Genomic DNA, 26,451 nt, shown 5'->3' with positions numbered 1-26,451 from the left:
GTTTCAAAATAAATGTAATGAAAAGAACATGAGTTTTATTAGCTAAATAATTTAATCTATTAATTTTGAACATTGGAATAAAATATAAGGTTAGGTATTTTAATGTTGAAGACGAAGCCATAGCGTAACCTGATGATGTCACTGTGCTGACGAAACGCTTAGTAGTGTCTACAAGAATTGGAACGCCAGAAGGCAATATTATCACTAATTTACATAAAGTTGTCCACATGAAAATACGGAAAGGGTAATTTTATCCAGCTCATAATATCCAACCCTTACTATGGGCTGACCCTGAAATCTATTAGGCCAAACTACTGTATCAAAGAAATCTCGAATTACCTGAAACTGAATTCTTTGAATTTGTAATGGCAGCACTTTATTTGATGACTTAAAATTTACTTGAAATTCCATACTTTTAAAACCGATAGGAAAGTATTGATATTTTTATTTGAAGATTTACCTGGTATGGTGGATGAGTTGATGGCGACGCTACACATTGCCTCCATCTTGGCCACCATCAGCTTCTGCTCTAGCTTTTGGCGATAGAACGCCTCATTCTGAAGTCCCAAGACAGAGAAAAACACGTTATTCTAGCATAACATGTTCTATTTCTTGGTATGAATCGAAAATTGATCAAATGTAGTAGGTTTTTTGATAAAGTGCTATTTTTCAAGTATACTTATTTACTTTAATTGTTGTGTCTGTAATATCCTGAAATCCTCAAACGATAAAGGCAAATAAATATAACTTGGCGCAAAATTGTATTATACAAATCGAGCATTTAACCTCCCGTCAGATCATGCTTGTACAGATTCCGAACGGTGTAGCTTACAAAGAGATATTATTTACTAAAAATATTATAGTATAAGGAAATAATTTTTTAAATAAAATTGTATACTCGTAACTATTCAAACCCTGGATTTTATTATCAAACCGAATGGTGGAATCAAGTTACTAGTTTTAAACAACCCTGTTTAACATAGATCCACTTCTACTATTTCAATACAATATACAGTATACATTTTCCCATTTCGTAGAAGTATTTAAATAATCACTGGAATCTGAGTATTGACTTGTTATATTCTAAAATACGTGAATGTTTGCTACTGACATGCAAAGAATCAAAGGTTGGTCTGTTATTTACGATCACCAATTGCACAATTGCATTACTCACAGTTCAGTTATCATTTTGCGTTGTTCGTTCATTCATTAGGACGCTATTTCGCTACAACAGTTAAAACTAAGCATTTTAGCACTACTAAAGGGATTTTTTCCTCTTTAACTTAAAATAATTTTTCCTACAGTCACCCGACAAAGTGGGCTTCCTTGCACAGATTATAGTACAGAAAGCCTTACTTTGGAGCATACCAGTATTCCAACCAAACAACACAAAACAGCGTCCTTTTATTATGCACGACGTAATACGTGTAGACTTGAAAATGAGTTGGCAACACTTATCACATTTTTATTTTACGAGAGATATTACGACTACGATCACCTGGTGCAGCGTTTCCCATGTCGTTTTATGTTTGGATTTGACCTAACCTAAAAACGTGTAAACAGTGTTTGAAATACTAATTATGTATACGATGTATAGTAACTGTAGGAAAATATTATGTGTAACACGAGTGCAAACTTCCTTTGCTGCACTCAAGAACCTTTCCACACTCGCCTACGGCTCGTGCATAAACTCCTCTCGTGTGCAGCAAAGTGCCACTTCGCCCACTAGTTACACAAATAACTATTTTAATACTACACAGTGTTCATTCGTAAGGTTTAGCTCTATGTAATGGATAATGCAAAAGTTAAAATTATGTTCATAATAATGTTCATAATATGTTCATTAAGTCTATATGTAAAGTAAAGCTTTTCTTTATACACTAGAAATGAAGTGAATGTTTTTATTGTCTTGTCTTACAAGTTTTTGTTTTATAAAAACGTAGTTTATACCGTAACTATGTAGGTGTCTTTACGTGTAATGGCCAAGGATATCTGATTTAATCATATTAGTAATTCTATAAACATCCACAATTAGGTCTTATGTTATGTGTATGAATATATTTGTTTGTATACTTAACCATAGTTCCGAGTTTAACCAGTTAAAACTTACCAAACCCGTGTTACTTTTCATGTTTAGTTCTTATGTTTCCATCTCGTCAGTGATTCATCTGAAATGGAAAAAAATAATCATTATGCGTAATGTATTCATTTGACAAACAGGTCCAATCTTTACATATACAAGTCAACATTTCTGAAATCTGCAAATACAATTTCGAACTAAATACCTGTGATAAGCCCTAATTTAACAATATGAATCTAATTTGTGTTGGGGTATCTAACAATTAATATATATATATTTTTTACTCCCTTTTAGAGAAGAACTAACAAAACACTCCTCTAAGAAGGTAGTCTTTGTGTGGTCCTCCTGGAAAGACCTAGATATAGGTCCAGGGACCACCCTTGTTATTTCATTTTATGGTCTCCATAATCGAAACTAACAGTTAGATTACATTTTCTAACAGTTCAAAAAAAACATGAAAATATAACTTATTTCGTTTAAATTCTTCGCCTGTTGTTAAAGGCATATTAAGAGCTTGATAAAGACGTTTTAATTCATTCTTTCATTCATTCCTTTATTCGCTCATTAAATACTAAACAGTTAAATACAGAAGCTGTCGCTGATGTTATACTCGAAGGAAATACCCAAACCGGCCATTGTATACTGTAGATGCCTTGTTTTTTAATATATATCTGCATGTTTTAAAACAAGTTTCCTCATTGACAGTTTTTGTTTTCCTCCTAACATTAAACCTTTAAGGATCTAAATATGTACTCCTATTTCCTCTTTTGTGTTCTTTGAATAAAGTTGTCATAAGGCCTACTTACTATACTACTATAAACCTACTTGGTCTGCAGGTATTGGCTATTGAAATATTTTTAAAAGCCCTTTCAGGTTAGTCGAAATGTTGGACGAACAGCACTTTTGTTATATTAAATCTGGATTTTAGTTAATTTTGTCCATCTAAATTACTGTTACAGCAAATTGGTGATCATTTTCGCTTGTTGGATTAAATGGTCACAAAGTGGTAAAAGTCAATGGTCAAATGTTGACAAAAAGTCACTTAACTTAGGTGTTAAACTTCAAAGTTTGCTAGGTTTGCAAGGCAATTACAGAGTAACCCTTGATCTAGTTATTCAGCCCTGTGGTGCTTAATCAATTTATGAATATGTGTTTATAGCCATAGAGAAATTATATGATTATTTTTTCTCTGTGACAGTGGCACACCCAGGAGGGGGCTTTGGGGGCTTAAGCCCCCCCCCCCAAGGACCTAGGGTTAATTTTTTTCGATGGCCAGGAGTCAGCAGTATATACATAAATGTTTCATTTGTAATTTCAGAATGTAATTTTTAAAATATCATTAACTTTAAAACTATTCTTACAACAGGATTTAAATTAAATACAGCAAGGAGCACGCGTTTTGTAACGAGTATTTTTTAGGCCTATGTAGACAAAAAGAGACAGAACGGCTCACCCGCCTGCCTCATAGTGTAGTGACTAGTGAGTGTCAATGCTACTGCACTGCCACTGCCTATGTGCCGTTGCCATTAGCGACCAGCGCTAGGCTAGACTAGCGCCGCTAGTTCTAGTTACTCCAATGATCACTTGACCTTGACGCGCTCGCACTATGTGCTGTTTTGTTGACATCGTTGAATTTTGGATTTTTTCCTTTTTTCCCCGAATAAGACCCCAAATCGAGCAGGGAGAAGGGAGGTAAAAATCTGCAAATTATCAATCCGAACATTTCCCCGAAGTCCCGAACAAGACCAAGACCAGACAAGTTCTACCGACCGCGGTAAAAGGGAGTTTAGAGAGAGAGGTGGAGAGGGAGAGAGAGAGAGAGAGAGAGAGAGAGAGAGAGAGAGTGCTATTATCTGGTCACTTATGCGGCTATACGCTCGTCCTGAAGTATACTTGTGGGGCTATTGGTCCTTGTGGGGATATCCCCATAAGGACCAGGTCTTTTTTTTGGCTGAAATGGATTATTCGTTCAAAATAATGCATAAATTGCCCACTTTCAGCGCCAAACGAAAATATCCCCACATGGCACCTTATGATCCTTACACTTAGTTCGCTTTTGCGGCCACCAGAGCTGCGCTGATGCCGGTTTTCTCTCTCCGAAAAGAGAGTAAAGCTTTGGTCCTTATGGGGATACGAGGCCTGATTGGTCCTTTTTGAATTTAGAGAGATAACTGTACCTCATGATCAACTGTGGGGATATAAGAGAATATCTGCGGTCCCTATGAGGATGTCAATTCTGATTGGTTCGTTTAAATTTTAGAGAGAGAATTTTACCAAATGGTACATTGTGGGGATGGTTTGTGTCTTCAGTGATAGACATGACACTCTTTGAGGAGCACGAGGTTGTAATTTTGTACAGTTATTGTTCTCTGAGTTCGTTGTGCTGCTGCTGAACAGACATCATGAAGCGTGGCGTGGCGCAAAAATCCAAATTTTTACGCATAATTACTATTTTATTAAACCTTTTATATAACTGAAAAACTGAATGGATAATATATTTCTGTCCTTTAAAATCATTATTGGTATATACTTAGAGTTTAAAGAATAACGTCCAATCTATCTAAAATCTATATAAAAAATTAGAGTTTTGTCTGTACATTGCTCAGAATAATATATTTTTAGGTTATTTTTACGTTTTATACATAATGAAATGAAAAACTAAATAAAAAACGTTTATTTATCCCAAGAATAATAAACTAAAACAGAGAATAGCTATACAACATTAGAGTACAACATTTTTAAGATAAAATTTGCCTTACTTTGCCTAAATTTGACTAATGGGCAGGTGCCTGTGCGTAAGCCTGGCTGTTATCAGTCTAAAGAAATTGAGGGCACACACTAAAATTGGGAAGATTAAAAAAGCAGAAACGAGTCTTATCTCTTTATTTCTGTCCGTCTGTCTGCTGTCCGTCTGTAACACTCAAGATGGCATTTTACGCGATGGAAAACGAGAGTACCTATCAAGATCCAAGTCATTTTAATGTATTCACTGGATTGGCGAGAGTGTCTTTAGCCATTAATATATGGCCTCACTACTTTGTAAATAAAATTACTGACGTTCAAAAATGCAGTTTTGTGCGATTTTTAAGTTTTCGTCCAATTTTTATCACATAATCATCTATGAAATAACGAACAGCTGTTCGGATCAAGATTATTTTTTCTAGCTGTCACTAATATGTTTACAAATGTTGTTTACAAATACCGTAACCATTTTCGATTACATTTTAAAAGCAAATCCCAACCAAGTGAGATTAAAAACGTTTTTCTTGCATAACGGATTTAATTAATCGCAAGTGCAATAAAATAGTGTAACCACGTAAATGAAATTATAACTAGGCATCATCCAGGTCAGGAACCAGAGATTCTTTTTGTAAAAGATTGTTCTTGAGTTTTGATAACCAGAAAGAAGACCTTGAATCAGTTTTGTATACGGCTGGGAAACTTAAATTTATGAATGATCGACACCAATAAATTAGAAACAAGGTTTCCACTCATTGACGGCGCTTCAATAAGTGTAAAGTAAAAAATCACAACTGCAGTTGGTGATTGTAACTGAGGTTTACGGATGATGCTAAACTCGATTTTCCAATGTGTCACTTTTTGTTCCTATACCATTGACTTTAATAGTCAATAGTTCATACTCACCGTGTGATGCAATCGCTGGACCATACAGCCAATAGGCCCTTAGCCCATCTCTTGGGTACGTACGCCTACCCAATTATTCATAACAAACTTTTTGACGACGATCCTTGATAACCGGTACTTTTCCCTAGAATACACGGCCTACCTACTTAAGAAATAAAATTGCAAACGTCCAAAAACCCAACGTTGTGTGATTTTTGTCACGTTTCCTTATAATGTTAATAAATATACCAATCATTGTTTAGAGAATACGTAATCTATTAAATGACAAAAAGTTGTTTGTATAAGGTTGTTTTTTTTTTTTTTTTTTTTTTTAAACTGACACCGATAAGTTTACATTAAAAGTTGTTTACAAATAAAGCAATTAATGTGAAATAACATTGATTGCCGATAACTTTTTACGAGAAAATCCAAAACCAATAAGAGATCAATAACCTTGATTAACGCATATAATTGGTCTATTTACTATTATTTTTTTACTGTAAACGTTAGTTTTTGGTTCTGGTTCTTTTGCCTTAGACGCGTTGGTAGCTGAATTATGCAAATATTTGTTATGCAGATATCTGAAACTATGCAAACCAACTGCTGTTCTAAATATAAGAAGGTTTCAAGTGACTAAGATAAGATCCCCGTACGTAGAACGGGCACAAAGCTAGTAAAACATAAACGGAGCAATGTTTTTATTTTTAAAAGTATTTGAACTCCATTGAATCTCCAACACAACACAATTTTACAAGCTACATTCTACGTTGGGACAAGAGTTTTATATGTATTGTATTTTTTGCGACAAGCACGAGGCCTCTATCAGGCCTCGATCAGCCTTAGCCTATTGTAGTAAACAAAAACCAGCATTAAATTACTTCTAATGCTATTCTTATGGAGAACATTTTACGTTATATGTAATTTTGTGTTAAAATTTTGGGAATTTCACTATTTTTCCGCCGTCTCGGTATTGTGACCTTTCCCTTTAATTTGAGCCCTCTCCCGTCATTCTAGGACTTCTCAGTCGCCTACAATTTTGACGCAAATAATCGGCTTACGTAGTAATAGTTATTTACATTACAAGTGTAGTAAGAGCGTATTTACATCACGTAGGTGAATGTTGTGCAACGAGCGAAGGCGAGTTGCATAATTCACCGAAGTGATGTAAACACGCTCTTGCGTAACTTGTAACGTATAAAATTTTACCTGACCCGACAATATTAAGGAGGTTACGAGCAATATACTTCATTATCAATTTCACTCATCTTCTAACAGTAACGTCCATTTACAAACAAAAGCTAGGTTAGGAAAATTCTTCAACGCATAACAATAAAATTCAAACACACAGCTGATTTCTAGCGTTGAACGTCGTTGGCTCCATGGAGGTATATTTTTTAAGTTATCCACTCAATGTTATTTAAATGGGTTTCATTACATCACCGAGTGAGTTTTTTTCAACTTTACATCACTCGAGAAGTAAGGAAGTTGTATACATCACGCTTGGGATAGGGAAGTTTAACATGGCGGGTTAGGTAAATATATTGACTAGAGCATTTTTCAATAGGCACAACCATTGTAATGTTGATATTTATTTAACGTCATATTTTTGTTATTTTCGTTATCAAATTTGTTATGTAATGTACACTGCAATCGGAGTGTCGTTATTACCGCGAGTCACGACGGACGATGTAATGACAATTCGGAATTTGGTCAACTCGAGTCGTGAACATCATTGTGCGCTGTGATCGGTGGGCGGGGGAGGAATGACCTTCACAGACCGCGCACCTGCTTACTGGCCACACCCCAGCGCAATGGGTCCAAATCATCGATATGTCCAAATGTATGTAATAAACATAAAGGAATCAGCTTTGAAACGTCAAAAAACTCACACAGAATATTTTGAGTTGTTTTTTGCTGAAGAAATAATACTGGGCAGACCTCCAACCAAAAAAAAGTGCGAAGAACGTTTAAAGAGATTTCCTGAGCTGCAAGGAATAGGAAATTACCTGAAGATCAAATGAAAGGTAAACGCAATAGTACAGGAAAGAACACAGAAAAGCCTGAACAAATTATCACATTAGTTGTTTTTACTGTGTTGTATCATTTTTAACTTATCCATAATGCCAGTTTAAACATGTTGGTATTATCTGTCGTTTTTCATAGTCCTCCAATGTATGATTCGTTTATGAATTTAAACACCAACAGTAGTGTTTAAACTATCACATTAGTTGTTTTTTCTGTGTTGTTTTATTTGTAATGCCAGTTTTAAAATGTTGGTATTATCTGTCGTTTTTCGTGGTGCTGCATTGTATGAGTTGAATTTTTTATGAATTTAAACACCCAATGTAATGTTTACTGTTATTTACAAAGGTTTTCAATGGCTTATAAGCCTTAGGGTTTTATGATTTATATGTTTTATGTTTGTACGACCATTTTCTACCACTACCATTTTAGGTTTTATTCTAAACGTGTCTTTTAGAGGAGAGAATTATTTTCTTCTTACATTAAGCAATAATTGCCTCGGTCCTTAAGATGTTTTTGGGGCTTGTCAAACGATGAAATATACAAACAGTTCACAACAAACATGCGTAACTTTTTACTAACCCCAAAAGACATCTGAATAATTAATGTGAGCGTTGCACAATACAGACAAGAAACACTACGTTATTAAAATTATTGTTTTGTGCCCTTAGATCTTTTGAAAGTTATTATTTATACAGTTTAATAGTTGAAACTTAATACTTCTGTTAAATTTCTACCGGTACATTCTATAGTTACTTTCTGAAGGGCTACACCGAAAATTTTTACTTATTTTTACTATAGTAAGATGATTATACTTTATTCCCAATTTTTAGGTTAAGTTCAATTTACATTACTGTATTGTTTGTCAGTATATTTTTATGCCACAGTGTTTTAGCAATTTATTTAATAATATACTACACTACTTGTATATATTATACTTAATTAATAATGTAATTTTAAAAAAAAACAATAATGATTTTTGAAAGAAAATGTTTTATTTTAATCCTTAGAGAGTAATCTGGTAATATCTCAAACATTATTAACATGTTTTCAGACGGTTTGAATAAACAGTCTAGTTACCTTGTATTTTTCATGATGTCGTATTTGTCCATGCAGTTTAACAAATTACTTCAATAACACAAGAATTTAACGACATAAACCAGTAAATTACATAAGTATAAAAAGTAGTTGATGATTATTATTTTAATATTAAAAACGTAATTATATTCCAAAATATGACATAAAATATGAAAAATGTATGTGACGTAGTATAAATATTTATTATTAAATCCAGTTTTTTTATGTTTATTGAATGTTGCAATATTAATTATAAAAACTATTATAACTCTAGTTACAACTACTACTATACACTCCAGTAATAAAAAAAGGTCATTCTTTGCTATACTGGAAAAAATAGACACTTACATTGATTAGAAACAAGAATAGATAAATCAAGTAATGTTACTTTTGAAGCCATAAAAAATGGACTTTTAGGCTTTCACGCCATCTAGAACTAGCAACACCACAAAAGTTTTTTTGGCTGGTTCGATGTGAGTTTCCTGCAAAAATATCTACAGAAATATGGGTTGCAGAAAAAAGCACCTGATGGTGTCATGATGGTGTCATGATGGGGTGACTGGGATTGCAGTATTGCAAGATCAAAGACCACATTGCCTTCTTTGGAGGCGGCCATGCTTGAATGCAAGCCTATTGTAATCGTTTAATTACAACAAGTAAAGATCGTCCAAAGTATGATTTTCAAAGATATTATATCAAGTTTATTATTAAGTTAGTTTTGGAAGTACGATATCATCAACAAGTTAAGCTCAACACCACAATGAATGATAACACCATGTTGCGGTATCAACTTGAAGTGACGACTTTTATGAATAGCATTATAACACTATCTGAGACAGGGATCTCAGATGGTGCGTATTTAACCTGCATATGAAATTATATAATATCAACATAAAAATGATGAAAATATGTTACTATTGAAAAAATTGTATGCACATTAAAATACATTTATCCGAAATTTTATAAAATTTATAATTAAATCTTCAGTTATAACGTTGTCTAAGGAATATAAGAATATATTCCAGGTAAAGTGGTGTCAACATTTGCCTCACATACATAATATTAATGACGGGGGTACGGACATGAATATTCATGTATGTATACATGGTAATTTTTTTATATATTTATTTAAACCATTGCTTATACTTATACAAAGTCAAAGTCATCTTTATTGTCACATAACGTTTTTTTCAAATGCTCTGGCACAGCCGACATTGTCAAACTATACTAAGATAAACTAGCTAATTGGTAAAAATAAATACATAGTAAAAAAAAAACAATTCACATAGATTTGTCTTCGAGAAACAGATCTATACTAAAATAATTATTTTCCAACAAAAACTAAACAATGTTTCCTTAAAAGATACTAATCCTATGATTGATTCGTTGAACCCAGGCAAATAGTAAAAACATCTTTTACCCATATAAGAAGGTGTCCTCTCCACAAGATTTAATCTGTGTATAGGATATTGAAAATCTTTATTAAATCTAGTGTTATAATTGTGCCGATTATTTTCACTGAGGAGTTTTTCGAAATTTGATTTCACATACAATAAACATTTAAGAATATACAAATTAGGGACGGTTAGAATTTTTAGTTCTTTAAAAAGTTGTTTGCAAGAATGTTTTACGGGTTTGAAAACATTATTCTAAGTATTACTTTTTTGAAGTTTAAAAAGTTGATACGAACCAGAGGTGACGCCCCAAAGCTTGAATTTTTCCATACTGTTCCATACTGTAAAATTGATGAAAATAAAGCATGATAAATCATTAGTCTAGTGTTTAAATCATTTCTTAAGACCATTCAATTAATTATATTACCCTTAAACATTTAGCATTAACTGTTTTTACGTGTCCTCCTAATTTCATTCTCATACCTCCACAAAACCCTCTGAGATATCGCCGTAAAGTCCTCTCTTACAGTCCCACAAATCCCTCTCTTATATCCATTGAAAGTTACTTGGTATCCTATTTCACCGTCTAACATTCTCAAAAACTATTTATAGGCCTACATAACCCCACAAATATCTATCTTGTATATCTCCACAAGATCCGCTCTCATATCCTCATAACGCCCTCTCTTGTGTCTCCTGGATAATCACCATCGCACAAACCCAAGTAACTGTAGAACTATCAACTCTTTTCTCATATCGCCATAAAGTCCTCTCTTATATTCCCACAAGTCCCCCTCATATATCCTCACAAAACCCTCTCATTTATCCCCACATGCCCCTCTCTCATATCCTTATAAATTCCTCTCTTATATCCCCACATGCTCCTCTCTTATATCCTTATAAATTCCTCTCTTATATCCCCACATATCCCTCTCACATATCCTCACTATGCCCTCTCTTACAATGACCGTTATATCCTCTGAATGTTCTCTCTTATATCCCCACTAATTCCTCTCACATATCCTCGTAAATCCCTCTCTCATAGTGACCGTTATAGCCCCACAAGGACAAAAATCGGCACTTGGTAAATGGACGAATTTTTGAGAGAGGGCCACAAAAAACAACTGCTAAAATTTTATCTAACAATCTTCTCTCACTAGATTCTTTCTAACACTAAAAATGGCAGAGTTCCCACAAGTGACCATACAAACAAGTATCCCCGCAAAGCACCAGATGCTGGACAGCGTGTGTGAGTGAGAGCGCGTAGGCGGTAATAATAAAACATGAAATAAAATAAAATGTTACAGAATGATAGTTTCGATTGCCTTTAACAATTTTTATGTTTATATTAATTTTGAATGAATTAAAGTATAACATCAATTACTTAATTCAAGTTAAACATCATTGGTACCGATATCATTGATTTAACGGTTTCAACTTTTAAAATACATTTTCAACTTTGACCAAACACAAGACAAAATTACAACATAAATTTCCATAATATATAACGGCAAAATATTACCCAACATTTATTTATTTTAGCAATTAAAGAGTGTAATTGCCATATTAAATTAGAACTATCAACGCTAGCGCAGGCGGCCGCTCAGTGCGGCGCTCGCGACGATGTACGGGGCAAAAATATACCGTGACACACTATCGTCATAGACTAACCAGCACAAGGGAGTATGTTTTATCTATGCTATCGTACATCACTCCGTTCATCGGACCGATCTTTTCTTTAATCTTTCGCCAAAAAAACCGCCTCTAGAGCGCTCGTCTCCCTGCTCGGCCTGATGTCTGGTTCGCCGTCTGGATCGGTGTACGGACCCCTGACACACTTCGACCTCCCGTCTCCCTGCTCGGTTCGGGGTCTTGTTCGGAGAAAAGATCAATAGTGTGTCACCGTCTTTAACGTATTCGCACGAAAATCCCGCACTCTGCTACGTCTCGTGCGGTAATTGTCGCGCTCGCACGGTAAACACCACTTACCGGGCTAGTAACGTAATACTATTTTGTAGCTGAAGTTAACAAAAACAGCTGATACAGATTATTTTACTGTCAGATTTTTTATTTACGTGTATTTATTTATATTTATACTGCTAAAATTATAATTGTATTATTTATTTCTTAAATACCAATATTGTTTTTTGTATAACATTCAATATCACATGTAAATTAATCAGATAGTTGGTTTTAGCTTACTAAATTACCTGACGGCAATGTAATATCCATTCCTTTATTCCAATATAGTAATACTACTAATACTAAAAACATCCAAAAATCCGATCAAAAAATCTCTTTTATTTGTCCCTAAGTAGCCTAAAAACGTGGGTTTACAGGTATAATTTTCAAAATTTTTCCGGGGGTGGACCCCCGTTCCCCCCGCCTACCTGGGGGGTATTCCATACCCCCCAGACCCCCCGGCAAGCATACATAAGAAGCCCCCCCCAAATCAAAAGTCTGGGTGCGCCTCTGCTCTGTGATACTGCAGTTTTGTATCTTGCATACTGCCAATTATCTATATATCAAAAAGCGTTGCATGAGTATTATTAACTTGTTAAAAATATACTTTTCGTTGTACTTTTAAACAAGTGTTACGCTAGTGAGGCATGTCACTTTACCCATTGATTATTTTTACATGTCAGAATTAATGCAGCTTCAGTTTGATATATATTTTATAAAAGGTTATTCATTACTTCTCTATGAAAGCTATTTCAAATTACATAACATTTTAAAAGGTTCAATAGAAAAAAGTAGCATGTAAAGTAGTGTATCTTGAAAGCAGATGAGAAAAACAATCTATTTTGCGTGGATATTGCCGGGATTTAAACCCGGGACCTTGGGGACCGAAGTCCCGTGCACTGCCACTAGACCACCTTGCTCTCCCAATCCTTCAAAGTAAAGGCAAAATAAAAGACCCAAGCAAAATTATAGTTTTAACTCCTTTTAGTTTTAAACTTATTTTTGGATGCTTGTGTGTTTAATTTATGCTAGGGTTGAATGTTTAATTTACACAAAACTATTCCACAAAACAAACTATTTTTGCTTTTAAATGAGTATATTTATGACGACCTCCTACTCACAATGCTCACACATTTTTTTACCACTACGATCATATTACATTTTACTCCCTATCCGTAAACAATAATTGAACAAAACAAAAGTTAAAAGAGTGGAACTTTTATCAGTGAACCGGTAAAAACATTTATTTTGCTGTAGTTTATTTCACCGCCAAACTGTTGACCTGGAAAGTTGATGGAGAAAAGAATGGTAACACAGCCCGGTTATACAGAGGTGTCTTGGATATAAACACTATGAAGACATAAATTTTGACAGTTATGTTATGTGAAGTCATTTGGCTGTGTAACGGTGAGCTGTTTTAGGTATTCTCTCAAACTATTTCAGCTTTGCTTTTACTGAATGAAAATATTAGAACAACTTGTTTTAACAACATTTCGTTTGAATGTGTAAAATTGATTAAACTGTACAACGTTATGGCATAAATAATCTATAGCATGATTAAACTTCTATTTAAACAAATCGTTTGTCGTAACTTAAGAATCCTTAGTACACCCTAAAGATGGTGTACTAAAAAAAACACGAGTAGCATTTGTAGCTATAAATTATGGTTATTTTGATAACAATTTTAAGAAATTTTCAAAACTGCATCCTTAGGGTTTATGAGAAAACACGGAGCTTCGTTGAGTTAGACAAAGCAGAGCTAATTTAAATTATAAAGAAGGTCAGTACGACAGCAAATTAAAAATTAAAAATACTTTAATTGCTACTCAAAGTAATATACGGTGGTTCAAAGACTTAAGTTTCCTAGAATCTCTATTGCATGGTTGACCTTAGTTATAAATTGAATCAAGCTTGCTGTATTGATAATGAACCTTCAGTATTGCCATTTTATACAAACCTTGTAAGCTGAACTCATCCCAACTTTTATAATTAAAAAGTTTATTAAAAATAGTGTGCATTATTTTCTCTTAACTTAAGTAAGTGTCAAGTTAATATTTTAAAGCAGTATTAAGAGCTTTGACAAATGGCGTCTTTCTATTATTTGGACTAATAAAGTATAAAAATGTCATAGTCAATTCTCTAAAGGAGAATTCACTCAAATTGAAGTTATTTATTTGGCTACACTCACTGTAGTATAATTTGGTGGTTACACTAAAATAGCATTTGTGAGAATTACTAATCTAATTCAACCTAGAACATAAAAAACAATTTTATACAATTGATAATCTAATAACGGAAATCATAATGCTATACTAATGCTTGCGTCTGTTTTGGTAGTTGTTCATGTTTATAAGTGATTCACTTTTCGATCAGTCTAGGTAAGGTTATGGTGCAGTGCAGCTAGAGTAGCGTGATTCTTGTAATTTATCTATCTCCAGGAGGAAGGGTTCCTCCTTAATTGACTACAAACCACACTGACCTCCCAGTGTTTCATGTCTTCATAATCAAACAAATCAAGCTGTAGTGTGATTTGGTTTTGGTATTGTAAATGTTGGTTGTTTTAAGCTGTAAGGCGGGAGAAAGTTTTACTCAAACACTATCAATAATCCAGCAATCTAATAAAGAGGAACTAGGATTATTTTCTATGCAGTTTCATTTCCATATTTGATGCTAGAGGCGACAAATATTCGCATTAGTTTGAAGTCTGCAACAATTGTTCTCTTTATCTTTACAAGTAACATTTTACTGTGTAAAAATATATGAAATATTTTCTAGAGCATCGTAAATTACTCTCAATTTTGTGGTAAAACGTTTTAGAATTTTATCATAGTTGGTACCTTGTTCCTAAATAAGTTTCACCTTGAAAACCACATTTTCACAGTTTTCTTATACGCGCATACGTTGAAAGTTATTAAATATTATGAAGGTTTTTTCTACGGTACTACTTCAGATCTCCCAAAACAGTCGTTACTTTAGGAACTAGTTTAATGGACTCGTTAGATAACGTTTAAAAGTACATTTGTACTTTCCAAACTATATACTCAGCTCCTTTTAAAACCCAAGCTCAGGTATGGATTTTAGGTTAAGGTGTTAGTAACATGTTTAAGTACCGTGGATCCATGGAAGTTTCCAAAGTAATGTTTGAAGACACAATTTATTCATGTTCCGATATTCTTCGACGCTGTCTGTTCAATCTTGACGTTGGTTTTTACGGACATGCTCAATATCAATAGTTTGTAAATCACACGAATCGCTGCGTAAACTACTATTAATATTTTCTTGTAATTATATCTATTTTTAAAAATATACTATGGATTCTACATGGAAATGTCAACAATAAAAAAGCAATGCAATTGGACTATTTAACTACATGACTTATTAAAAATGGTCAGAATGGATATGCAACAACGTGGTCTTACAATTTACTTCTTTTTCTAGTTCCTTCCAAAAGGCTTCCATCATTTTACTTCGTTGATAAATTTGAGATTTTTTATTCGGGGCTTAATTATAAATTAACCTTCCATTGATCTCGAAGATAGGTGGAATCTAACCTAAGCTGGGTTTTCCTAGGCGCAATTAACATTAAATTGCCTAAGACAAGTGGAGTCCGCTCTCCGCGTTCCTCTCTCCGGGTCTCCACTTCCGCACCTAGGAAACCCCGGCTTTAGGAGGTGATAATGAAAGCGCCCCAATTTATAAATAGTTCAAATTACTTAGTATTTGCCCTATACATATAAATAGTACATCAAAGCACAGCTTATCTTGTGCCATTTCAACCTCGGACTTCAAGCTACCGCGATTCACACAATTTCAAAATTGTCTTTGTACAGGAAAGGTTTAGTGGATTCCACCGATTATTTTTGGTTTAAGCTGTTATGCTAAATAATTTTATCTAGTTCTCTATCGTTTTCTGATATACAACAGTGCTATGTGGACTAAAGATATAATTTGGTCTAAACAATCCCTCGGCGTTTTCACAAAACATGTTTTATAGTTATCCACTGCAAAATCACAGTGTTAACAATCCAATAGCATAACGTTTGCTAAAATGTCACAGTTTTAATGTCATAAGCACTGCTATAATTTTCAGCATAACTCATGAAAACCTACAAATAAACTATACACTAGCTATGAAGCTACTTTACAGTATAATCGTATCAAACTATCTGGAGTGTAGTGATTAGATTAAGCGTTCCAAGTTAAGTAAAAATAATAAAAGTTAGAAAATATTGATACTAGAAAACAAACGGATGTAGCCGGTGGCGCCAGAGTAGAGGATGGGACTGGGCAACGTTGTTAGTGACAAGTTACGGCCGAGCTTCTCTACCTTTGTGTCAATCTGTTTACACCTTTCGGAAGTCAACACATAAGGTGTATTGTTATTTTCTCGGTACCATTCGAAGCTAATGTTTATCATTCCGATCAAAAATTCAATACTGTAGAGGGGGTGAGGAAACGTACAGCATTTTTATCATTACAGTTATGGTGTATTGTCAATCTCAGTCTTCTAAAGTTTGGCAATTTTACTCAGACGAGATTGTAAATTTGTTATAAGCTTCAAAGTCACACTATTTTTTTAATTCTCATATGTTTTAATACGTGGATATTATCTTCGAGACGTAAACTGTTCAATCCTTGCTCATATCAATTTCCAATTACACAAATAATTAAGATATTTTATTTGTATTTTTAACAAGAAGCAAATCATGTAATTATAACAAAAAGGATTGTTAAGCATAGACAAACAGTACTTTTTTCGAGTTGAGGTCGGAAAATGAGTGAGAGTCTTGAAGAAAATGTTTGATCATGCGATAAACTATTTTCCCTCTACCTAACATTTGTATTATATGGTGCGCATTTAAAACCTTTCCATTGGATGGTAAAAATATATAAAAAAACATCATATCCGAAAATACCAAAGCGAAGAAGGTTTACTAGGAACAAGATATTATTTTTGAGTAGCTTCAGTTGTGTTTCTAACCCTCCCACCAGTATCCTAATTGACGACAAACACTCCTCTTAATTGAAATCATCATCCAAAAACTTGGGATTTCTTACATCCATTCAATTTTTAGGTTAATATAAATATTCTTTTTAATACAGACCGAACAGCAATTTAAAACATTGTATTTGGTTGTCCTAGATCATTCATGGTGTTGTGAATTCGTCCAGATCATGGAGAGTTTATTTAAGTTGAAATTGTAAGGGATCTTTGATTAAATAAACCGTGTTTTTCTTAATAGACATGACAGTAATATTCCGAAACAAGATTTGACATTTCTGCTGATAGTAATGTCGCGGAGCAAGTAAACCGCTGTTTTAACATCAAGTGGCGAGTCAAGTGCCTCTCTGCAGATAACAGCCTCATGTTATGTGTCATATCAAAGGCTAGAAACATGAACCTACCTTCTTGAATGAACTGTTTTGGTAATTTTGTCAGGGAATCTTATACAATACAAACGCATTTCGTAATTTTACCATTCAATGATTGGCTATTTTCAGTTGTTTTTGATTCTTTATTACGAGATATTTAGTGCTATCCACTAGTAATTTGTACATTTAGTATAACTTTGTTGTAATGTAAAATGATTCCGATTAAATAACTAAAACTGGAAATCACCAGAACTATGTTAAAGTGATTCTTTGACTATAAACATAGGTGACGAGCTATGATTTAAAATGCAATTTAATGCAAACATTTCCCTTTAACTGTTATTTACCTATCAGTTAATGCCATCACACCGTAGGTTGATATTTAAAAACATAATATAAAAGGAAATTGATTCCGTGCGTATATTTAGTTGCCCTGACTGGTAAACAAACTTTGACATTATGGAATTCTCATAATGTTTGCGACGAATGATATCGTACACCTAAGAGCTTTAGAAACTTTCAGATGAAAATAGTTTTGAAGAGGTTTAATCTTTATGGCTAATCAGAAATACATCATAAATGCAGAACAGTTAAATCAAAAGGTTAATTGGATTTTATTTTAGAAACCTGCATTGATTCCAAAACTATTGTATTGTATTTACCGTAAAAATTTATTTTTAAGTACACACAACAATTTGTTTCAAAGTTCCATTGAACACAGTTTACGGGATTTGACAGCATTTTAAACATATTTTACTTCATGTCATCTTGTGTTTATGGTTCGGTGCGCTTGATCTAAATAGCCTTATTATACCAGACACCAAAAGAAGTACACCTATGCAGGATGTCTTGTAAGTATAAAGGCTCATAATGAGTCATGATATAAACACCATGTACTTATATTCCTGGCTTAAACAACTAAAACCTCGTTAGAAATTTATTAATACATCTTTTTGAAATTGGCATTGTTAGATAGAAAACTGTAATTACTTAATATAAGTATTTACAATTTTTGTTTGATCAAATCAGTAATTTCTTTGTAATTTAAGTAGAAAAATAAAATTACCACTACTTTGAAGCAAAAAATATGGCTTAGGGATTTTTTTGCAGATATTTTGTTAATAAAAGTTTTAGGGGAAAAGTTTATTTTATTTTTTGTTTTATTATTGAAACGATTAAACATATTCCCAAATATTTTGTATTTACTTAGGGAAACCCTATATAATGCTTACTAATGTCATTCATCTAAGTTTTTTTCATATGATTGTAAGTTTAAGTCATATGACTGTAAACTACTTTTAAACTGTGACTAGAGTAATGGTTATGTGAATGGATTTTAAATTATCCGGATTCTAGTAAGACCGTTGTAACTACGATGGTACGATGCAGGCGGTGTTATCTGTCTGACCTCACGGCACTTATCTTGCGTACTTCAGCACTCTGCACTCATAGTGTATGTGTAGATAGAGTGATTCACAAGTTTATGTGTCATGCAACGACCAAATGTGACTTGTGTTTGTACATGATTGACAACTAACTCTATTGTGTTTTATAAGGATATGTATTTTACATAAAAGGACAATGTAGGCCAAGAAATAGTTTGCTGTTATAAGGTAGTGTTGGATTGCATAAATTGCTTACCTTTCTCATGAAAACGGATATTTCGGACTACTGCGAGTTTATTATGTTAATTGTTTGATAAATGGTTGTATATCGGGTAAAAGCAATCCATGGCTCTAGTGCAAAATAGTATATACAACAGTTATTTTGATTATGCATTTGAATAGTAGTCATGGTCGCGGGCTGATAAAGTAATCACCTTCAAATCTAAGGGTCACTGGTTCGATTCCAAGGGTCAGTGGTCGAGATATTTTCTGGACTCATACTTTATTCGTTATGTGCTATCGGTTAATGATCTAGGATGAGCTATCTAACTAAAGTTCGACGTTAGATAGTAGCAAGCTTAAGGTTTCGAAGGCTCCCATACAAAATATTTACAATTCCTATAGCGTAGGAACACAAAAATACAACAACAACAAAAACTGTTGGATTGCAAAAAATTTCTGTTACTGTATTGTTAATCTTATATATTAAAAAAAAGGTTTTTCTTTTCCAAATTCGTTTGGCTCTTCTACCCGACCGATTTTCAAAATTGAGGTCTCAAATTGAAGGTATGCACGCACAGATTTCACATCAAGCATCGGTATATTACAAATACAGTATCTACAGCCCCAATTAGCTTGTACTTAAACGAAATTTGCTACCCATGTATTTCTTATTCAAAATCAATTTTGGTTTTTCTTTTCCGAGTTCGTTTGGCTCTTCTACCTGACCGATTTTATCTACTGTATGTCTATCCGGCATAAATTTATCTACAGTATTTCTCGACCAAAAACATAACTTTGGTTTATTTTCGAATTCATACTTAAATTTAAGACGTATTTCACCAGTTATAATTATATAATCATATATATATATATATATATATATATATATGTATATATATATATATATATATATATTGGTCTCAGAACCTTAATTGAAATACAGGCTTCAAATCAGACGAGATTCAAGCAAACGAAAGGTGAAAAACCAACATAAAAATAATTGTTATAAGGTTTTCTATGATTAAAACTCAATAGCTTCAGTATTGTTTAAGATATTTTATATGTTTTAGACTCACAATGATCAGTAAATTATAGGCTTCAATTTGAGCTATTGATAGTTTGAACCAGTTAAGTTCAAGATACTGTATTACTCACTCAAAAATGATAAATTTGATTATTTCTTGGATGTAATATTTATTTCAACGCTGCATAGCAGCATGGGTCATCTAGTTTTCAAATTGAAATCTCTAAAACATTCGGACTTTTATGGGAAGCAGTAAAAAAAAATTTTTTCATTGACATTGCAAAACCCCCTTCCAATCCTTTATCTCATGTAAATAATACAACTACAAATGGAACAGATGATGCAAATCTATTATCAATGAAGTTTTTTTACAAAAAAAGGACTTGCGTATGAATATAACATTCTAATGGAGATAAGCTTACAATAGACTGAGATTAAACGTCATATGATAATACCACGTAACGCTAACTACGACCAACTGAGCAATAAAGACCTTTATCTATTTATTAATTAGTGGAACCAATTTTAAATCCATTCATTCATTTAAAGATATAAATGGTTTTGGGATTATTATGCGAATATTATTTTAGTTAAATCATTGACTATTGGATACAGAAGTTGTATTAATAGTCAAAGGTTAAATATAAGATATCATTTTTAGTATCGTCTACTCTGCCTAGGGATATTATTTTGGGTTGTAACGTCGTTAATTATATTATTCAAATTCTAGTAAAATATAGTAATGATATATATATATATATATTCTAGTTAAATAATGATATAAAATTTTAAATTCGATTGACAAAATCCAATGTTGTATTTTAATTAATTAATTAACTTGTATGAACCGAAAAATCTCTATAATTTAACACTAAAATACAATTTTGATAAACGGAAAGTATGTTATATGAAAGTGAAACCTGACAAACCATGACTTTGATTAAAAAGTTAACGAAGGGTGGTAATGCTGATCTTTAGGTCAAACTGCAGTAAAGAGTCAGCACTCAGCTGACCTTTTTCTCAGAGTTAATCGATCCCCTTAAAATCAGGGTTTCTTAGAAAGACCTTAATCAAAGGTTTTATGAAATAATTCATTGATGTGCACAGAAATATAATTAATGTATTACAAAACAGGTTATTAAATCTCACTTAATACGCGTGATTGTCCTTTAAAGCTGTTTTATCAATAGCATTTTATAATGGACAATGTTGTTGTAACAGTAAATCAAAGGTAAATATGTATTAATGATATTGCAATATGATATATTGGAATTATATTTTGTTAAATGGTCTCTTGTTACAATGTATTTTTATCTTGTCCGACTTATATTACTTTTTAAATAAATTATTAAAATTACATTGAATTTATATTGTAAACATTGATGTTTTAACTGACATTAAACGAAGCTCCTAAGTTTGAGAAGGTTATGTTTACAAACGATTACTGTGACAGATTGGGAGAACATAATGGTAATGAATAACCTTTGTTTGGGGAACATGACATAACTTTCCTTACAGCAGATTATACGTTTCCTATACGACGACGTTTGGTTGATTTTTGCGTTAAACGTGGACCCATACATCACAAAGTTAGACAATATCTGTTACTTAGGACAAAGTTTAAGCGATATGTTCTTTTGGAAATAAATCAGTAACTTTGGGTTCGCGTTTAAATGGAAATTGGCCTCATCGTGTAATGGAGGAACCTAAAATGTTGAACAACAGACATTTATAAGCATATAAAACAAAATGATATGACCTTCTGAGGATAACATAATGGACCTTATTATTTTCGAGTAAACTAGTTTTAAATATATTGACTAAAACTACACTAAGTATCAAATTTTATCTTAAAACTGTCAAGAGTAAAAATCTTGACCAAACTATTGTACAGTATTGTTTTTTTTTTTTTTTACTTCTGCTTTTGAGGCTTATTGTATTGTATGTTAATTCATTTTTTTTCCAGTGGCTCATATTTTTTGAACAAGGCAAAGTACCCAGATGTATTTTCTGTATGAATGCAGAAGGTTTAAATAGACCACTGTACCCCCAAGTGCACTGTAATGTTAGATTTGTTAACCTCAGTATGCTTTTTTATACTGAAATGGAAAATTCTTAGATTATTAACTTCAACCGAAACTAAGGTGGCTTAGGAGCATCTCAAAAATTTCGAATGATAACCCCTGCTGTACCCCCTTTATAAAAATAGTTTATAAGACAGTACCGAAAATAAGATAATTAATTCTATCATTACACTACACGGGATTACGGCCATCTCCAATTTTCAAAACTAGAAATAAATAGCCTAAAAATGTATTTATTAATCGTCCTAATTTATTTTAAGTGAACACCATTTAAGTATTTAATGGACCTATATTTTTTGCTGTTTTTGTTAGTATAAATACCTCTTGATTTAAACTAATCATAATATAGTCAACATAAAATATATTTAGAGTCACACCTAATATATGCCAAGTTGTGAAAAATACTCTACACCTCTGCAACTAATAAAAATTATTGACTGTTTATATTTTCGTAATGTATAGTAATATATTTACACTTTAGATATTTCCTTGAAAATTACTAAACTTTTAACTTTATTTCGCCCCTTGTGAAAAAGATTATACAGTATTGTATTAATTTTAGACGTAAAGATATATTTTGTTTGACATGAATAATGCAAATCTGTATTTAGTACTTTGGTTGAATAAACTAGTTATTGAGTATTTTACAAGTCTAACATTCAGTGACAGCTTCACTGTGTCAGCGTGTTAGACGATGTACACCTGTCGAATATTCGGGAAAATAAAACCTCCTGATACTGTACTACTTTGAGCTTCCGTGTCATCAAAATGTAAATTATGTTCGTCTGCTTCTAACGTATACAAACGAGAAAATACAACATAAAACACAGTTGTATTTTTTTATCACCACATGTTATGACAACTGTAATATAAGATATATTAGCTTATAAGAGCTTATAAGCTTATAAGAATAAGTTAAACTTGTATTCGTAATCCAACAAAATAGAAAGGTGGTCATTAAGTTTGATTTTACAACAGGCTCCTTCACGAATATTTGCCTAACAATAATTAGAACAGTGTTAGAATTTTTGATATGAAAATATAAGTAATATGTACGGTACTTTACAAACGTGAAATTATCTTACAAACAAAATGCTTACAATTAAAAGTGAATAAGTATATTCCTTATTCTATGCTATGCGTTTTCATGGTAGATAATTTGAAAGGCTATTTGTACAAACAGGTCAAACGGTAATGATGTTAAAAAGTGAAAGAAAGTTGTGTTTGACTTTAATGAGACAAGAGAACATTAATGATCCTAGGGTTTTATAACTCAAGAGCTTTTCATTACATCCCACAAATCAACTCTCTGGAGTAAACGAGCAAAAGTATTAGACTTTTTGTTCTACGGCATCCAAGTCATTCTCCGCTTACACCACAAACAACCTTTTTTGAAAAATATAAAAACACAGTTGTTACAATGATTATGTATATTATGAATTATAATATTTTAATATTCCATAACGAAAACTATTTAATGTTTATTTAATTGTTAGATTAACATAAAATATATAAATTATAACTAACACATTATTAAATCTATGGTTTAATGCCTTAAGGAGGCAAGATAGTTGTTCAAAGTTTATTAAGTTTTATTATCGTTTTGACATTTGTTTGTAGAAGTATACCTAACAGTGTAAAATATGAATGAAGACCTAAAGAAGCATGTCTTTAAGTGGTTTTACGTATAAGTTGTTTAACTCTCAAACAAACTATTTTGTCAGCTATTTTATAGAGTTATAAACCTTATTTTTTCGAGAATAAGCCAAAACCGCAATGCTAATAAAAAATCAATCGTAATACTTTTAAATTAGTACGACTACTGCTTACTTATACAGTCCGTTAAAATTGTTTAGGAACATCCACTTTAAGTTACCTGTTACACTGTTTGAGCTAGGCGATTCCAATAATGAAAATAATATTAATGGCAATAGCAATAATGGTCTGGTAATCTAGTACAGTGAAGATTGGTAATTTTGCTAAAACAAATAGACCTCCTGACTGTGTAGCTGAGTCATTAAGGTGCTCGTCTGTTTTGTCTCTAAATTTTGAGGCTGCAGGTTTGAGTTTTTGATTCCAGTCACATGGTCAGTCAATATTAGGTTATATGAAATCGTTCTGGAATGAATGTTTTCGGCTGTTTGGGATTTGGAGGTCACTATTTAATACAAGGCAAGAAAAGTGCGTCTTACATGGATACGTGTGTAAACTTTGCATTATATTGCTAAAGAAAACCCAATCGAATTAATCATTTGGTGGAAGTAAACATCAAGGTTAATATTTCCCGTGCTTTACGTTAGAATTTGTACAAAGTGGTGCTCAGAAAATAAATTATTACAACCTTCACTGTTTTATAAGAAAATTCTTTCTACTTTATTTTAATTTCTTTGACACAACAACTGAGGCAGTAAAAACCATGACATAATCTGTCGCTAAAATGGTGATATTGAATTTAACAATATTTATTTATTTTGTTACTAATTTATAAGTACTGTATAAATGTATGTAATAAACCTAAAAGTAGTGTACGTATATTTACCAATGAAATTACGGTCCATCGTTTATTTTCTTTATTTAAACTCTTAAGTAAAGAGCACGTTCAAGTAGATGATCACGTTTTGAGGTTATGATAGTGGAATGCAGCTCCTTTTGATGGCGAGTGCAACACACTGCAATGTTTGCAAACGGCTAATTAGTTCTTAGATATACAGTTGCTTATAAAGGATTCTTGTGGGGTAAATGATAAAAACATGTTGCATATACGTATGACCCTTCGGTAAATTATCTATGAAATAGATAATGATTGATTTGGCGGTTCCTACTGTTTGAATGTGTAACGTGAGTCAATTTATTTGGCAGAAGGATGTGCAGTTTGGATGAATTTAGTTAAAAGGAAAAATTTCACTCAGAATGTTCACTAAGATACTTCTGAAAGGTTAACCATAATGTTAAAATACACTAGATGTAAAGAATTGTTGTTGTTTAAAATCAATCTTTGAGACTACTTAACGCTTAGGAAAAGGAAATGTTAGCATACTAGATTATTATTATTAATTATCATTATAAGGTATATATCAGTAAACACTAGATGTAAAATACGTTGTAAGTACGTACATATTGAGAAGCTGATGATTCATAAACTAGTTCCAAGTTAATCACTGTTAACACTAATACATGTCAGGTTAAATAAAACCATAGTAATTCACCAACGCACGATAAATTAAAGCTATTTCACAGCAACAAAGTTGATCCACATTTTAACAAAGGCGGAGTAGTGTTTTAATAACGTGAATGCTTTCTTGATACTAAGGAGTTCTCAATTGAAAGATAAGAGCCTAGTGATGTAACCAATCAGGTGATAACCCTGCGTCGTGTTTACTACGATCAGATGTTTCATTGTTGTTGCCGATTATTTGTTTTTATTAACAAGTTGGCTGCAGTTTTTTAGCGTGTGGACATGTAGAAGAACACGCTAAAATCTTTCTTGCCTTACGCTAGGGTCTATATCATAATTTGGTTCTTTTAGCGAATTTCCCCTATAGGAAATATGCTATTACCGTAGTACTTATAGTGAGACCTGGACCCGGGACCAATTTACTTTTCGTTTTGAGGTCCCTAGAGACCAAAAACGCCATCCGTTCAAATTCATATATACATTTTTTTATATATGTGTCCGTTAGCGCGATAACTCGAGCAAAAATCATCCGATTTTGATGAAACTTGGTACAAACATGTAAACCTACGTTTATTCGAACAAGTTCGCGAACCAGCATGATCGAAATGTAGGAACAGGGGTTCATGGGGGGTTTTATGGGGCAAAAATTGGTTTTTCCCATTTTTGACCCTAAAAACTTAAAATTTAGCATTTTCTTTCCACACCATTTTGTAGAGCTTAAAAAACAAATACTGTAATTTAGTATAATGAAGCGTTATTATGCGCCTAATGGTTACGAAGAAAATTTCAAAAAACTGTTGATTTAAAGTTCCTATGTTATTCTTATGGAGAATAAGTAAACTGTTGTAGTTTGCTTGTTTATATTTTGGATCATATTTTGATCAAATTTGGAAAATGCATTAATTTCATACTAAACTATTAAAATATTTAAAAAAAAAACACCTTTTTACCCTCCCTGTTACAGCAAACCTGAGTACTCGTTAAGCTAATGCTATTTAAATAGGGAATAAATGTGATATTTTTAAGGAG

General features: G+C 32.7%; 1 long non-coding RNA gene across 1 annotated transcript; it reads right to left on the bottom strand.

The window, feature by feature from the left end:
- Window positions 1–482: 482 nt before the first annotated feature.
- LOC128987999 (uncharacterized) lies at window positions 483–25,523 on the bottom strand. The gene is made up of 3 exons (XR_008490313.1): window positions 25,362–25,523; window positions 2,111–2,168; window positions 483–557 (listed from the first exon to the last, which is right to left on the bottom strand). It is a non-coding gene; the product is annotated as an uncharacterized LOC128987999 (long non-coding RNA).
- Window positions 25,524–26,451: the final 928 nt, after the last annotated feature.

The sequence above is a fragment of the Macrosteles quadrilineatus genome, unplaced genomic scaffold (assembly GCF_028750875.1).
Source record: "Macrosteles quadrilineatus isolate MER2022 unplaced genomic scaffold, UCM_ALF_1.0 Scaffold_2__2_contigs__length_208266976, whole genome shotgun sequence".
Lineage (NCBI taxonomy): Eukaryota > Metazoa > Arthropoda > Insecta > Hemiptera > Cicadellidae > Macrosteles > Macrosteles quadrilineatus.
The sequence above is the reverse complement of the archived record's forward strand: the minus strand, read 5'-3'. Positions and strand labels throughout refer to the sequence as shown.